General features: G+C 45.6%; 1 pseudogene; it reads left to right on the top strand.

The window, feature by feature from the left end:
- The first annotated feature begins 4,734 nt into the window (after positions 1-4,734).
- LOC114615132 lies at positions 4,735-5,137 on the top strand (annotated as a pseudogene).
- The last annotated feature ends 9,987 nt before the right edge of the window (positions 5,138-15,124 follow it).

The raw sequence follows: 15,124 nt of genomic DNA, 5'->3' as shown, positions 1-15,124 counted from the left end.
AAATTACAGATAAACATTGGAATACTTAATGTCTGAAAAGTATATTCTTGTTTTGTTTTTCATTGTTTGGAACAGGGATAAAGTATGATGTCATAATGCAAAATGAATTGATGATGTTCTCAGTGTTTTAAGTGAATGTATGGTTAATATATCAGATAAGAATTTGATACAATTCTGTATCATGGGTTTAAAGTAGTAATTATCATCACCTATGTCCACTTTAGTCTGATGACTTCAGAGGCTGTTGCATCTGTAAATGTCATGACATAGCTTTTGTCTTTTGAGAGTGTTGGAGGAATATCTTTGAAAATGTTTATGTTTGTAACTGGAATGGCATCTGTGTCTGATGTCTTCATTCCTGTTCTTATTTTGGGAATTTTTTATAATTTCTCTATGTGCCTGTTCTTCATTATTTCATACTTAAAATAAATTTATTTTTTAATGCTAATTTTATGTATCTTTTAAAAACAAGTCCTGGTGTCTGGTATTTGTGGGAAGTTAGAAAGTGATCATATAATCTTAAAGTCAGCCATAGAAGGAAACAAATCTACTGTTATCAATACTCAATAGAAAATAAAATGTTTTCTTCACTTAAAAATAATGTAAGCGTAAGCCAGGAAAGGGGCTCAGCCGTTGGGAGTGTACACTGCTCTTGTAGAGGACCTGAATTTTGTTTCTAATATCCACATCAGGCATGGTCACAACTGTCCCAGGGACCCACCACACCCATGTGGCCTCCATTGGCCACTGTACTCATGTGCACATTCAGTGTACATAAAGTATATAAACTTTAAAAAATCTTTAAAAAAAAAAGAAACTTCCAGAGGTGATGTGCACATGTGTATGATTTAAAACAATAAAAGGAAATCTTAAGGGCTGGAGAGATGGCTCAGAGGTTAAGAGCACTGACTGCTCTTTCAGAGGACCTGAGTTCAATTCCCAGCAACCACATGGTGGCTCACAACCATCTGGAATGGGGTCTGATGCCTTCTTCCGGTGTGTCTGAAGACAACTACAGTGTACATAAAGTATATAAACTTTAAAAATTCTTGAAAAAAAAAACAACCTTCCAGAGGTGTTATCAGCAAGACAGTGGAGATTTAGTCTCAGAAGCATTGTTTCTCAAGACTTCATGTATAGCACTTTTGTTGGGGGGCCAGTGAAGAGATTTCAGCACAGTTCCACCAGAAACCCTGTGAGTGGTGAGTTCACTTTAACCCCATCACCCTAAGCACAGTGGCACAGCCCAGTGCCAAGAAAGACTCGGTTAGAGAGCACAGAGCAAACACTGACTTCATCAGCTATGTAGATGCTGTCTAATTGGCCCATTTCTGGCTTAGTCCAACCAGAATATTGAGGTGATTGGTATAGCTGAATGTCAGAGAAGGCTAGAAGCAGGAAAGGAAGACCAGGGAGACTCCAGGCTCTATCAGGAAGCCACTTGGGCATCCTTGCCTGTGGAGCATGGGCACCCCAATACTCTCTGTGCCATACTCTCGATCAGGCTGGTTTTCCAGGCACGTCCACATAGATAGAGACTACAAGTATCTTGGGCAGATAGTCACTCAACTAGGCAGCATTAGAAGGTGCCCAAACCAGGGAAAGCAAACAGGAAGTTCTGTATACCTGGCTTGGCTTTTCAGGAAGGAGAGAAGACAAGAAGGAACAAGATGTGTAGGGCAGGTAAATCCACAGCAAATGTCCGAGCCTTAAAATCCCTAGCCAGGCTGAACTGTAGTAAATGCATTTCTCTCCTAAAATGTTGTCAGTAAAGCCTAGAAGGGGGCAAGAGACACGGCTCAGTGGGTGACTTAGGGTTTTACTGCTGTGAACAGACACCACGACCAAGGCAACTCTTACAAGGACAACATTTAATTGAGACTGGCTTACAGGTTCAGAGGTTCAGTCCATTATCAAGGCAGGAACATGGCAGCATCCAGTCAGGCATAGTGCAGGCAGAGCTGAGAGGTCTACATTTTCATCTGAAGGCTACTAGTGGAAGACTCACTTCCAGGAGGGTCTTAAGCCCATGCCCACAGTGACACACCCACTCTAACAAGGTCACACCTCCTAATAGTGCCATTCCCTGGGCCAAGCATATACAAAACATCACAGTGGGTAAGGTGCCTCAGGCCTGGCAACCTGAGGTTAATCCCAGGACCCACATGGTCAGAGGAGAGAGCTGACTCACTCAAGTTGTCCACTGACTGCCACACATGATCAGTAGCATGTGCATGCATCGGCCAGCTCATATGTATACACACACACACACACACACACACACACACAAATAAAAAAAAATAAGCAGGGCGTGGTGGTCCATATCTCAGAGGCAGATGGATCTCTGTGAGTTTGAGGCCAGCCTGGTCTATGAATTGAGTTCCAGGAAAGCCTGGCCTGTTTGTTATACAGAGAAACTCTGTCTTGGAAAAAACAAAACAACAAAAACAAAAAAAACCCCCAAAACCAAAAAACCAAAAACAAGCCTTAAAAGCCTTTTAAGCTATAAGAGGTGTAGTTTCTTATATATTTGCAGCAGTGGAAAGCTTAAAAGAATAAAAATAAGTTGAGTGCCATAGTTCATGCCTGTCTCCCAGCATTTGAGAGGCAGGAAGGTCAAGTTTCATGGTTGTCTTCAGCTTTACAGGGAGTTTGAGGCCAGCCTGGGCTACATGACACCCTGTCTGAGAAATTTAATGATTATTTAAAATCACAATTAAAAACAAATCAAGGAAACAGAATGACACAAAAGAAAGCAGCAGTAATCCCGTAACAAACTCCAAAACAAATCGCGATGTGTGCATTTCCTGATCAGGGATTTATAATAGTTGTTTATTTTGCAGTGCTGGTATTAAATCTAGGGTAAACCCTTGTTTTAAGTAAACACAGTGTTTCCGGTTTGGATGAGAAATGACTGCCATGGGCTCCTGAATTTGAGCACTTGCTCTCGGTTGCTGGTGCTGTCTGGGAAGCTATGGAGTGTTTTTAGAGGAAGTGTGTTACTGGGTGAAAGGTCGATAGTCTTGACCTACTTCTGTGTTTTCTGTGTGTAGATGAGACTGATCAGCCAGCTTCCTGTCGCTGCTGCCACCCATGCTCTCCGCAACTGTGGCCTTTCCTCTGTGCCTCTGGAACCCTAAGCCTTTGAATGCCATCAGCAGCGCTTATAAGGCTGTGCCAACAGAAGCTTGGAAGACAGCGATGCTGATCAGTGCAAACAGTGGAGGCTCAGCTCCTGAGATTCCAGAGGGGAGCAAGGACTCGGGCTAGAGGCCAGTCATGGAATATTTAACAAAGAATCTGGCTGCATTCTGCCTGTAACCTAAGAATTGCATAAGGCTAGTAATGGACCTTAATAAAAGAGGACAGGATGTTGGTGGGTCAGGAGCTGGGACAGGAATGAGAGGGACGATCAGATATATTATATGAAATTCTCAGTTAATAAAAATATTCTATTAAGGGGCTGGAGAGATGGCTCAGTGTTTAAGAGCACTGGCTGCTCTTCCAGAGGACCCGGTTTAGATCCAAGCACTCACAACTGCCTGTAACTCCAGTTCTAGGGTATCTGACACCCTCACACGGACATATTATACAGGCAAAACACAGATGCATGTAAAATTATATTACATTAAAACAAAAATGTAATGCACTTTCTTTGGCGAAGGAAATTTCAAAAGAACATAGCATTGAATGTTCTTCTTCAGTTATTGCTAATTATCCTTACTCAGGTCTGTGCTGAAGAGTAACGAGGGGGGAGGGAAGAAATAGAGGCTGTGCAGTTGAAGGAGTCAAGGAGCACTGTGAATCTTAAGGTTTCAGTCTAGTTACGCACTGGCAGGGAGGCCGTGACTGAGAGAGCGATTAACATGATTACAGAAGGTGTCCTACCTGCTCTGTACAGTGGCATCGGTGCCTGGAGGTCAACCCTGCACCCAGCTAAGCCCCAGAGCCTTAGGACTTGCTTGCTCCTAGAGAGCAACTCCCTGAGCAAGTTTTTCCCCAGCTTCATCATACAGAAGCTGCTGCAACTGTGGTTCAAGGGAGTCAGAAATTGTCAGAACAAAATGAATTCATTAAAAAAAAAAAAGAAATTAAAAACAAAACTGCCTAGCTCAGTATTTCCCCAAGGTCAGCACATAGAACACGGTGCGATTGTAGTCCAGTGGGGCCTACACCCTCGGCTGGCTGGAGAATTTTGTAGTGCTGTCTCTGTGGTACTGGTTTTACAGGTATGAAGAATTCAAGACTGAAGGAGAGTTGTAGAGTCTTGTGTGTCCAGACAGCCACTGACATAAGCTGATGTGTGGCAGAGTCAGAGGCTGTGAGAAGATCCTGCGAGGCCACTGAATGAGACTCTAAGTGAGCCCTCAATTGCAGTGCAGACCCCAGGATGTTAGAGATGCTGGAACCACGGGATTTCTGCCAGGGAAAGCGATAGGCAGGATCTCATTGGCTTGAGAGAGAGGCAGAGCTTCCCATGATCCTCAGAGGCCAGATGATTCTGTCACTAGCCCCAGATTCTGAACACAGCTTCAGGATTTGGTGCTTTCTCCTCCGGGTTATGGTCTTGCCTTAGTCTTTCCTTATGACGTCCTAATTCCTCTTTTTGGAATGGAGATGTTGATTCCACTGTAGCTTAGATGTATGTAACTTGTTTGTGATTTTATAGGACTCAGTTAAAAGGTAGTATTAGGCAGGCACAGCCAACACTTCCTTTCCCAAGTAACCACCAAGATGGCGGAAGTGGAGCAGAAGAAGCCGACCTTCTGCAAGTTCACTTAAGGTGACGTGTACCTGGACCAGCTGCTGGACAGGTCCTATGAGCAGCTGAAGCAGTTGTACAGTGCCTGCCAGAGGCAGAGCCTGAACTGTGGCCTGCGACGAAAACAGCACTCACTACTCAAGCACTTGAGAAAGGCCAAGAAGGAAGCGCCACCTATGCAGAAGCCCAAGGTGGTGCAGACCCACCTGAGGGACAGGGTCATGCTGCCAGAGATGGTAGGCAGCATGGTGGGCGTGTGCAATGGCAAGAACTTCAACCAGGTGGAGATCAAACCCAGTTGACGGCTACTACCTGGAGGAGTTTTTCATCCCTTACAAGTCCACCCACGACTCCCACTTCATCTCCCTCAAGTAGCCAAGCCAATAAAGACTCCTGTTTGGTCCCTGGTGTATGTGTGGGAGTGGGGGGTGGGGGTAGGAAGATAGTATTAAATCTCAGAAAAGAGTTTAGACTTCTGGATAGCGTTGAGACTATTAAAGAACTATGGAGACCTTTAGAGATGGATTAAATACATTTTGCATTATGAGATGATGGAATACAAAAATAAAATGTTATTATTTAAGGCAATGTATTTGGGGTGGGGAATGTAACGAAGTTAGTCGAGTACCCGTGTATCTTGCATTAAAACCTGGCTCAATCCCAGCACAGCATAGGCTGGGTTTGGCGGTGTGTGCCTGTCGCTGCTGCTGCCACGCCATGGAATGACTTGGTGAAGTCAACGCTGAACGTGCTGCAGCTTCAGCTCAACCCTGAAGACGCTTCTGCTGTGCACAGCTTTAACTGTCACCGTTCCTATTGGGTTGTAGTTTACAACTGAATCTTATCTATTTGAAGGTGCCCTCGGGATATCTAGTAGAGGCAGCCATTTTTATACCACAACTGTTACCCTTGTTTGCTTTCACATGGTTCTGGCCAGTTGTCTGTGTGGCCTGGAATGAAGACAACCAGGAGTAAAGTGAGCATCTCCTTTTGATAGCATGAAATTATTTTTTGAATATGTTACATATTTCTGGGATGTTGATAATATGTACTTGAATAAAGTTGAAGAACATGGTAAAAAAAGGAGTTAGTGTGTGTATGTGTGTTGTGTGTGTGTCCAGGTATATTTTTATACATATATATTTTCCCTCTCAAAAATAAAGAAGTAAATAAAGGGATGTGTTTGGGTATCAAGGTGTTAGGGAGTGTAATTGTGATGTTGACTGTTGACTGGGATGGACTTACAGTCACTGAGGAAACACACCTCTGGTTGTATCTGTGATGCTGTTCCAAGAAAAGCTTAATTGAAGATGAGAGAATCACTCAGATGTGGGTAGCACCACTGATGAGTCAGGTTCCAGATTGAATTAAAGGAATAGTGAGCTAAGTATCAGCATTTCTATTCCCCTGCTTCCTGGCTACGGATGCAGTGTGATCAGCTGCCTCATGCTCCTCTCGCCATGACTTCTATGCTCATTAATTTATGTTGAATGTTAACCTGACAGGCTCTATGATATAATCACCAAAGAGACAAACATCTGGAGATGCCTATGAAGGGTTATCTTGATCAGGTTAACTGAGGTGGAAAGGAAGACCCATTCTAAATATATGGGTGTCATCATATATGTTGTGGTCCTGGACTGCATAAATAATAGAAAGCTAGCCAAGTAAGTATTCGCCACTCTGTGTTAAGATTTGTTTGTTTGTTTGTTTAATGTATATGACTGCTCTATGTACACCTGCACACAAAAAGAGGACATCAGATCCCATTACAGATGGTTGTGAGCCACCATGTGGTTGCTGGGAATTGAACTCAGGACCTCTGAAAGAGCAGCTATCTCTCCAGGTCCCACTCTCTGCTTCTTGATTGCTGATACTATTTAATCAAAAGTTATCTTAAGCTCTTGCTACCAGAACTGCTATGATGGCCTGTACCCTCAAATTGTGAACCCAAATAAACCTTTTCTCCCATAAGTTGCTTTTGTCAAGGTATTTTGCACACCAACAGGAAATCTAACTGAGATATACAATTGGTACCAGGGGTTGGGGTGTTATTTGATAAACCTGACTATGTGGTTCATAGGCCTTTGGAACTGGTTTACAGGAAGAATGTATTAGAGTTTGGGATTTGGGGCTAAAAAACCCTTTGAATGCTGAAAACATAGCTCAGTGTGTCATTCTGGTGGGGATTTGGAACACCAGGAGGTTGAGAGAAATGCAGAGAGAGGTTCATGAGGTTTCAAAGAGGAATAAAGACTTTTGGGGAGAATAAAACTAGACTCTTGGTACATCCTGTCTAGAATTTAGCTTTGTTCTTCACATGCCCTGAAATTTTGTGTCAGGCTAAATTAAAATATATCCAGGCCCATACTAGAAAGAATCAAAAAGTTGGGAAAAAATAAAAAATATAGAGTTTGGTGAAGAAAGATAAAATTTAAATTTCCAACCAATATGGATGCTAAAAAAGAGGCTGTAACTGTTAAAGATAAACCCTATACTCAGCACTGGGACAAGTAGGCCTCAAGGGAAGACCTCACTCACCTAAGGATGTAACTTGTGTAGATACATATTCATTTTAAAAGAGAAAGCTCAGCTTAGAATGTGGAAGGGGTTCCCTACTCCTGGAAAGCAACCACCTAGGAAAATGTCTCCTCCAGAGACAACACACACAGAGCTTAGGCAGGTCCAAGTGGACCAGCTCCACCACAAGACAGCAACAATGTTGCCATTATTGTCCTCTTGTTACTGTTTTGTTTTTTTCCAAGCATGAAAGACTCAAGGTTGAGAAGTTCGCAAGAGTTGGTTCATGGTTTCAGAGAGTTGCAATGGCTAGACAATGTGTGGCAGAATTATAATCCCTGCAAGGAAGTCATGGAAACAATTTTGCCAAGTTAAGATGATACCTGAGTAGCATGGAGATCATAGAATATTGGAGATGCCCAAACCATGGCATATACCCTAGGAAAAATGCATGTAGGAGGTGAACCCATCTCAAGAGAGGCTTCATGTGCTGAAGGTAGCCAAACTGGAATTGAAAGAGCCTACATAGATCCTTCGGAGCCTAGATGATTCCATCACTAACCTCAGATGCTAGACATAGAGCCTCGGGACTAGTCATCTCTGGCATTTTGTTGTAGTATGAAGCTGACTGGTCATATGTATGTAACAGTTGATACTGTGAGTTACTGGGTAGCTTTCATGATGCTGTGTATATCATCTTACTGCCTTGGCTGCTTCTGAAGCATCTTAGGTATTCCATGAAATGTGTTATGAAAGCATTAGAAGGCCAGAGTCTTTAAACCTGATCTTCTTGGGAAAGTAATTTAAACGCTCTCAGTTTCTACTTTTTTTTTTAATTAATATTACTAACTTGTGAGGATTCGTTTTGAGCAGAAGGCACATAACTGCCTCTCAGTGATGCTGGCCCACTGTGCTCTTGTGGTGAAACAGCCCCAGCTCATAAGACTTGGTGATAACTACACATTATCAGTCTGGTTGATTTGGGAGACATGGTGTTGTGGTATCTTAATTTGTTCTTGTTTATAACAGCTGTTAATAAATAGACCACAGTATCTAGCCATTTCCATATGTGAATGCAGGGGCAAGTGTCACACAAGGCACACAAAACAAGATCAGAAGACTTGGTGATGTATGCATTCAGGAGATGGTGGCTAAGGGATCTGGGCACCAAAGGAACAAACCTCAGATGCTCTTGTGATCAGGAAAAATGGTTCTTACGATTGTTGTATAACCTATAACACAGGACTAAAGAAAAAACAGAAGCCAGGCATGGTGGTGCCCACCCTTAATCCTAGCACTTAGAAGTAGAGATAAGTGGATCTCTGTGAGTCTGAGGCCAGCCTTGTCTATAATGTATATATACATATATGTATATGCTCCCACACACATGTGCCTCAGGACCCTGGTTCCTGTCCTCAGAGTTCCTGTCATACTGTTTATCTCTCTCTCTGTGATGCTTTAGTAAACTCTTTACTCCTAGCAATTCATCTCAGCAATTCTACATTTCTTAAACATGTCTTAAAGGAAAACAAAATACTAGAAAGATCTTCTCTTAGCTTTCTGTTTCAATGAGACAGGAAAGGCAGGTAACAGCCTCAAATGAGATCCGGGTTATTGGGTATTGGCCAAAGCAATAATGCACAGATAGATAGTCCTACTGTCAGAACTGGAGAGATGGCTTAGCAGGTAAAAGTATTATCTGCTTTTCCAGAGAACCTGGGTTCAATTCCCAGAACCTACATGGTGGCTCACAGCTCCAGCCTCAAAGGGCAGAACATCTTTTGCTGGCCTCTGTGGGTACTGCATGCATGTGGCACACAGATAAACATGGAGGGAAAAAAATCCATACACAGAAAGAATTTATAAGCTGAGCATGGTGACACACACCTTTAATCCCAGCACTCTGTGAGTTTGAGGCCAACTTGGTCTATGAAGCAAGTTCTAGGACAGCTGGGCTGTTATACAGAGAAACCCTGTCTCCAAAACAAAACAAAAACAAAAAAGACAAAAACAACAATCAATCAAACAAACAAAAGATAGCCCTATTATGCAGTAGGGGATGGTGAGGCCAGACACATTGAGTCTGAAATCCATTTGTCAGAACTGCAACTACATACAACTTTCCCAAGACAGAAAAATTCTATCAGAAGAGCCTGGCGGGCAGCTTTCACACCAGCAGTTGGGAAAGCATGTCCTCTACTGGTCGTTTTATGAACTGTTTGAGGAGAGAGAAGCACATTGAGACAAAAAAAGGACAGGCTAAAGGAGGCAAGCCACCTCTAAAATCTTGGCATCCCTGATGGAAGAATTAGCCTGTCTCTGCCTCTTGCAGAGTACCTTGAATCACCCAGAAGGTTGGACAAGACAGTGCTCCTGGCTGTTGGTCTGGAGACCGACTGTGGTGCAGTGTGGGTTCTTTTATGACCTTGGCCTCAGAAGCACTCCAGGGTGGAGCTGGTAGCATCGTGAGGAACTAAATCTCCACAGGTTCCTCTTCAGTATTGCCTGCATCTCAGTCCTCAGCCTAACAGCCACCTGAACACTGGTCATATGCTTCTGGACTGTCTTCTGGTGCCACTACTTCCATCTTTTGGCACATGTAACCCCTAATGCCTCTTATTGAAAAAAGAAAAACTTTGGAAGGCTGCCATGTAGCTCAGTTGGTAGAGTGCTTTCCCAGCATACAGGAAAACCTGGGTTTGTTCCTCAGCATCTGTAAACAGGGTACAGTGGTCCACAATGGTACTGTACATAGCATTTAGTAGGTGGCGGCAGAAAGACCACAAGTTCAAGGTCATTCTCAACTGAGTTGGAGCCTGGAACATATGAGACCCTAACTTTAATTTTTTTCTTTCTTTTGGATTCTCACTAATTGTAACCACTGGGCAAAAAGTGGGTCCCCATGTTGCTACACGTTGTATAGTCATAAAGGCAGGAAGTCAAGACAAGGGTCCCAGTCTTGGGAGTTCCTGAGAGAGGGACTGTCAGGTCAGCCTAGTGGCCGATAGTAGTTCCAGCTTCCAGCCAGCATTATCAGGCACTGATCTATCTTAGTATCCCACAGAGGTAGATTCAAGTAGGAGCTGGATTGATGCCAGGCCGTGAGGGCTCAGAGCTGGCTTTCAGACACTTGGCTCTGATCTGCCACTGGCTTTTCTGTCTCCTGGGATCCAGGAGATGCCTGCTCAGGTTGTTCCATGGTGCTAGGCCTATGTAGACCCTCAAGACAGAAGGTGACCTGAGCCATCTGTTAGACAGCTGCCAAAGTTGCCTTGAAAGTTGTCCCTCTTCTTCATCCACTCCATCCTCCAGCCTCGAAGCAGGGATCTGAGTCAGTGACTAGCCAAGCGGAGAGAGGAGGACTCTGTGACCTTCTAGTTACAGCCAGTCAAGATAATGAGTCTCTAATTTGCCCTCAGGATCTTTCAAGAAGGAAGAGCCCAGTGAACCGTGGCTACAACCTCCCAAGTCAGATTCCCAAGCTAATGTTTCTTCCACCCTTTGAGGACAGATCAGTGCTGAAACTTTTCTTGTGTTTGTGTTTAAGCCCGCCTTGAAGTTATGTTTAGAACTCCCTTAGTCTTCAGTAGTTTGTCCATGTGGTGGACTCTGGACACCATGGGGTATCTGTAGCCTAGTATGTCAGGCTCAGATGGCTGAGTAGCATAGCTAGGATTCTTGATGGCTGAGCTGTTCTGCCCCTTTGGGGACACCATCTATCCTATAACTGTCCTGACAAGAAAGAGATAGTCTAAAGAGACACTCCCTGCAGCTGTCAGACTATTGAAACAATAGACCTCCCTACAGAATTAAAATCTAATGCTGGAGAAAGGAAAGGTTGAGGCTCTGGTACCAGCCAGAGTGTTTCCAAGGAAGGGATTACAACAGGTCTGGCCACTTGCATGTGAGATCACTGGAGCTGAGACAATGGTGGATTGGCAATGGGGGGGGGGGCACATCTTGACCCTGGCTGTTTAGTTATGCATACCTCTTCTGGAAGACTGCCTTGGGGCATCAGCTGACGTTCTTCCTGTTCTTCTTCCCAGTGTGGCCACACTGAATACATCTCCTTTCTCTGCCTGTCTGTCTCTGTGCCTCTCTTCCCCCCCTTCTCTGTGTTGTGCACATGCATGCATGTTCATCTATACATGCATGTGTGTATGTGGAAGTCAGTGATTAGCATCAGGTTTTTCAATGAAGCCGCAACAAGCTCCAAGTGTTACCAGGGAGCCTAGGGGTTTCTTTGTGGGTTTGGGGTCCTAGTCTCACTAATGAATGAGTTTCAAAAACGAACCAGAGAACTTGAGAGTTTAGGAGACAAACAACAGAGCTGGGAAGCTGTAAGGCCTGGCAGCTGCTGGGACAGGAATAGATTAGAAATGGTAGAAGAGGTGACGGGCTTCAAAGAAAGAGCAAGAAAGTCCAGAGCGTCTGGGAAAGCATACTCAGGCTTTGGGCCCAGACTCAAAAGACGGAGATGTAAAAACATAGAAAATGAAGAGTTACATGTCCTGAATTAAGACTAGAAGCAGACACGCTCCAAGATTTGCGCAGGACTGCCAGCAGCTGTGCTGGGCGGGATTCTGAGAGAGAAAGTGCATTCCTTCAAGGGACAGTTCTTCTGTTCATCCTCCTAGCATGGCTTCAGGTTAATCAGCTCCTGGAATGGTGAGGAACAGGTGGGCTCCTGGCCACGTGATTGACAGGCCCAACTGGATTAAGTCTTCAGAGAAGGAGAGAATAGCATGTGATGTTTTTGAGTAGCTTCCAGGCTTTGGTTTTAGATCCTAGGATAAACATCTGTCTCTTAGGAGGGTATGACTTTGGGCTGAGCCTCGCTATCTGCCTGTTGGGAGTCAGGTATGTGTGCTTTAAATGAGGCCATGTGTAGTTGCCTTCAGAGCAGCATGCCTCAGAGACGCTGCTTTCCAGGCTCCTCTCCCGCTGTGCTTCCAGACTCCCCCGTGAAAACAGGCAGTGACGGCATGTGGGCCTAGAGCAGGCACCCCCTCTGTGTCTGGACCCTCTCCACTCCTTGAACCCAGGGTTCCACCCATCTGTGTGGTACCTGACTAGGAGGGAGGGAGACCACTGCGCCCTGAAGGACCACCTCACTTTCACCCCTTCTGTACCTACCCTGACTATTTCTTTCCCCAGGGGCCACATGTCCCTGACAGAGGCCAAGCAAGTCCCACTGAGGATACAGGCAACATTCTGGAGTTCAACCCTATGTGGCCATCACAGCCTGCTGCACCTGGCTCCTGAGAAAGAGCACAGGTTGTTCTGCCCTCCTGGAAACGGGCTTTGGGTTTGGGCTTAGATCTGCCAGTTCAGATCTTTAAATTACCCTCCAGGCAAATCTGTGTGCCCAACTCTGGGCTCTGTGACCCTCCTACTCCCTTGCCTAATCTGTGTCTTGCCTCTGCACCCCCAATTCAGATCCCAGAACCAGAGGTGGGACTGTCCTTCTTCCTAGGGCACTAGGTGGCAGCGAGAAATACTTTTCTATCTGCACCCTGGTGGGGATCTGTCTCTGAGATGGATGCTTAGTGAAACCCGCACTTCTGCTCTGTGTCTTCGGGCAGGTTACTCACCTTTCTGGACTGAGCATCTGCCTCTGTGACCTGGGCCAGGACTGAATGTTGGCGTTTCTAACCGGTTCTTGGGTGATGTGGCCACTGCTGCTCAGGTAGAAGCTGACAGCCCTGCAGTCTCTCCTAGTCTAGAGTCTCACAGGAAGAGGTATCTTCCCTCATCTACCCAGAACTCCCTTCACTGACAGCCCTCATCTCTGGATCCCAAGAGAACGCTCCACCTAAGGCCTCGGAGGCTAAACAATCAAGCGTTCTTCCACACAGGAGGCCTCAGTAGTGGGCAGACGCCAGGGAGAGAGAACAGAAAGAGAAGAAACTGGAGAAGGTCACGGAGGAGGGGTGTCATCCCAGACACGACAGCTACCTCTAGTACCGAGTTCCTGAAATAGGGAGACGGAAGCCAGCAGGTCGAGAGGCCCTTCCGCACTCCTGGGCACCTTTCCCAGGCTCTGCAGTGCAAACTGACCTCAAGAGCCACCCTCCTGACTTTGCTCACCTTTGTGCCGTTTGATCTGCCTCCAGAGCCACATCTTGAAGAGGATGGTACCCCTGGTGCTAGAATGGATGCACGAAGCAAAGCACCTCTCCCAACGCCCATAAGGAAAATAAATAAAGCCATTAAGATTCAGGTAGGTCCTGCCCCACCTTCAACACATCGACAGCCTCTCTGACCGGAAATGACAGCCTCTCTGACCGGAAATAAGGTTCTGAGTACCCGTTCCACTCTTGACGGTCTCTATGTCACTCTCAACAGAGCAAGCTCTCTTCACGCCCTCCATGGACTGTTCTATCCTTATTAAGTCCTCGATCCTTCACCCCATGCTAAAGGGGAAAGAGGAACTGTTGGCCCTGTTAGGCAGAGGCGAACTGGAGGAGGATGGGCCCATACTGTACTCAAGGTCCTATCCTGAAGGTCTCTAGTGGAGGAAGCTGTTTGATCTTTACTCTCAGTTTCCCAAACAGGTCAGTTGCCAGGTGACAGCTGTACTCGAGCTGGGAAGACACACTAGATTTGGTTGGGATCAAGAGGCAGGACTTTTCTGGTCCTAGGATTGTTTTCTCAATCCAAATGTTAGAGGAACACAGTGAGATCTTGCGGTCAGTAGGTCCTCACCATTAAGTCCTTATTTGGTTCCGGCTCTGTCCCAGGAGTCGAAAGCTGATACCTGACCCGTACACTGTTGGATCCTAAGTACCTGGTACAGCACCAGGCACACAGTAGGTACTCAAAGAAACAACCATGTAATGAATAAACCAGAAAAACAACTTGCCGAAATGTACAGTAAGCTGTTGCCCACTTGAAAATCCCAAGTCACCTAATGTTATGATAGCGTCTGGTTCCTGCCTTGCCTCTCAGGAGTACTGCCCTCAGTGACCCCTCTCATTTCCCTAAGGCTCTGTGGATGACAGGGCTGGTTGAGACCTCTAGAGACCACACATATCCCTGGGTCCCAGACTTAACTGGGTTCAACACTGAGGAGTGTGAACCCCCTCCCCGACAATTTTGATTTCGTGACTGCAGACTACAGCCTGGACATTGGGACGTTTAGCTCCTTCAGATGGTTCTATTGTAAAATAGAAGTCTAGCATTAGGGACCTGATCCACCCTCATTTCATAGCCCAAACCCCTGAGAGGCCAGGATTCAGCAGCTCCTTAGCGACAGAGCTGAGCACTCTACCCACCCAGGAAGCCCTAATATGCATGGCAGCTTCATGACCCGTTCAGAAAATGCAGTTTAAGACATCTGGTTCTGAGTCATATCCATCAGCGTCTCCTCAATCTGCCCAGTGGTTTTAGTTCTAATTCAGCAGAGAGTGCGGCCTCCCATGGGACTGCCTCCTTCAGGTTTGCGCAGTCCTGATTTTACAGACACAGCTCTGTTTTGCTCGGTTTCTTGGGGATGCTCTGATCCTGTCCCAATGCCTTCTGCTGCCAACCCTCCTCAGCCTTGCTGGGTCATTCCTGACCTGCCTTCCTCCACTTCAGCTGACCCTCTACCCGTTCATTTTCCTCCTGTTCAGTCTTTGGCACCTCATCTATACTCACCCTAAGCTGCTCCCTAGCAAGATGTGGACACCCTCAACTGTCATCCCTGTCTTTTCTGTCTTAGCTGGTAACTCCCTGGCCAGCTCCGCTAAGGGAGCACCAGCCCTAGAAGATGGCGCACTGACAGCTGGTAAACAGCACACTTGAGTCATGGCTTCTGGAATACAAACATGCTGCTTTTTTTTTTTATTTAAAAACAAA

The sequence above is a fragment of the Grammomys surdaster genome, unplaced genomic scaffold (genome assembly GCF_004785775.1).
Source record: "Grammomys surdaster isolate TR1022 unplaced genomic scaffold, NIH_TR_1.0 130, whole genome shotgun sequence".
NCBI lineage: Eukaryota > Metazoa > Chordata > Mammalia > Rodentia > Muridae > Grammomys > Grammomys surdaster.
The sequence above is the reverse complement of the archived record's forward strand: the minus strand, read 5'-3'. Positions and strand labels throughout refer to the sequence as shown.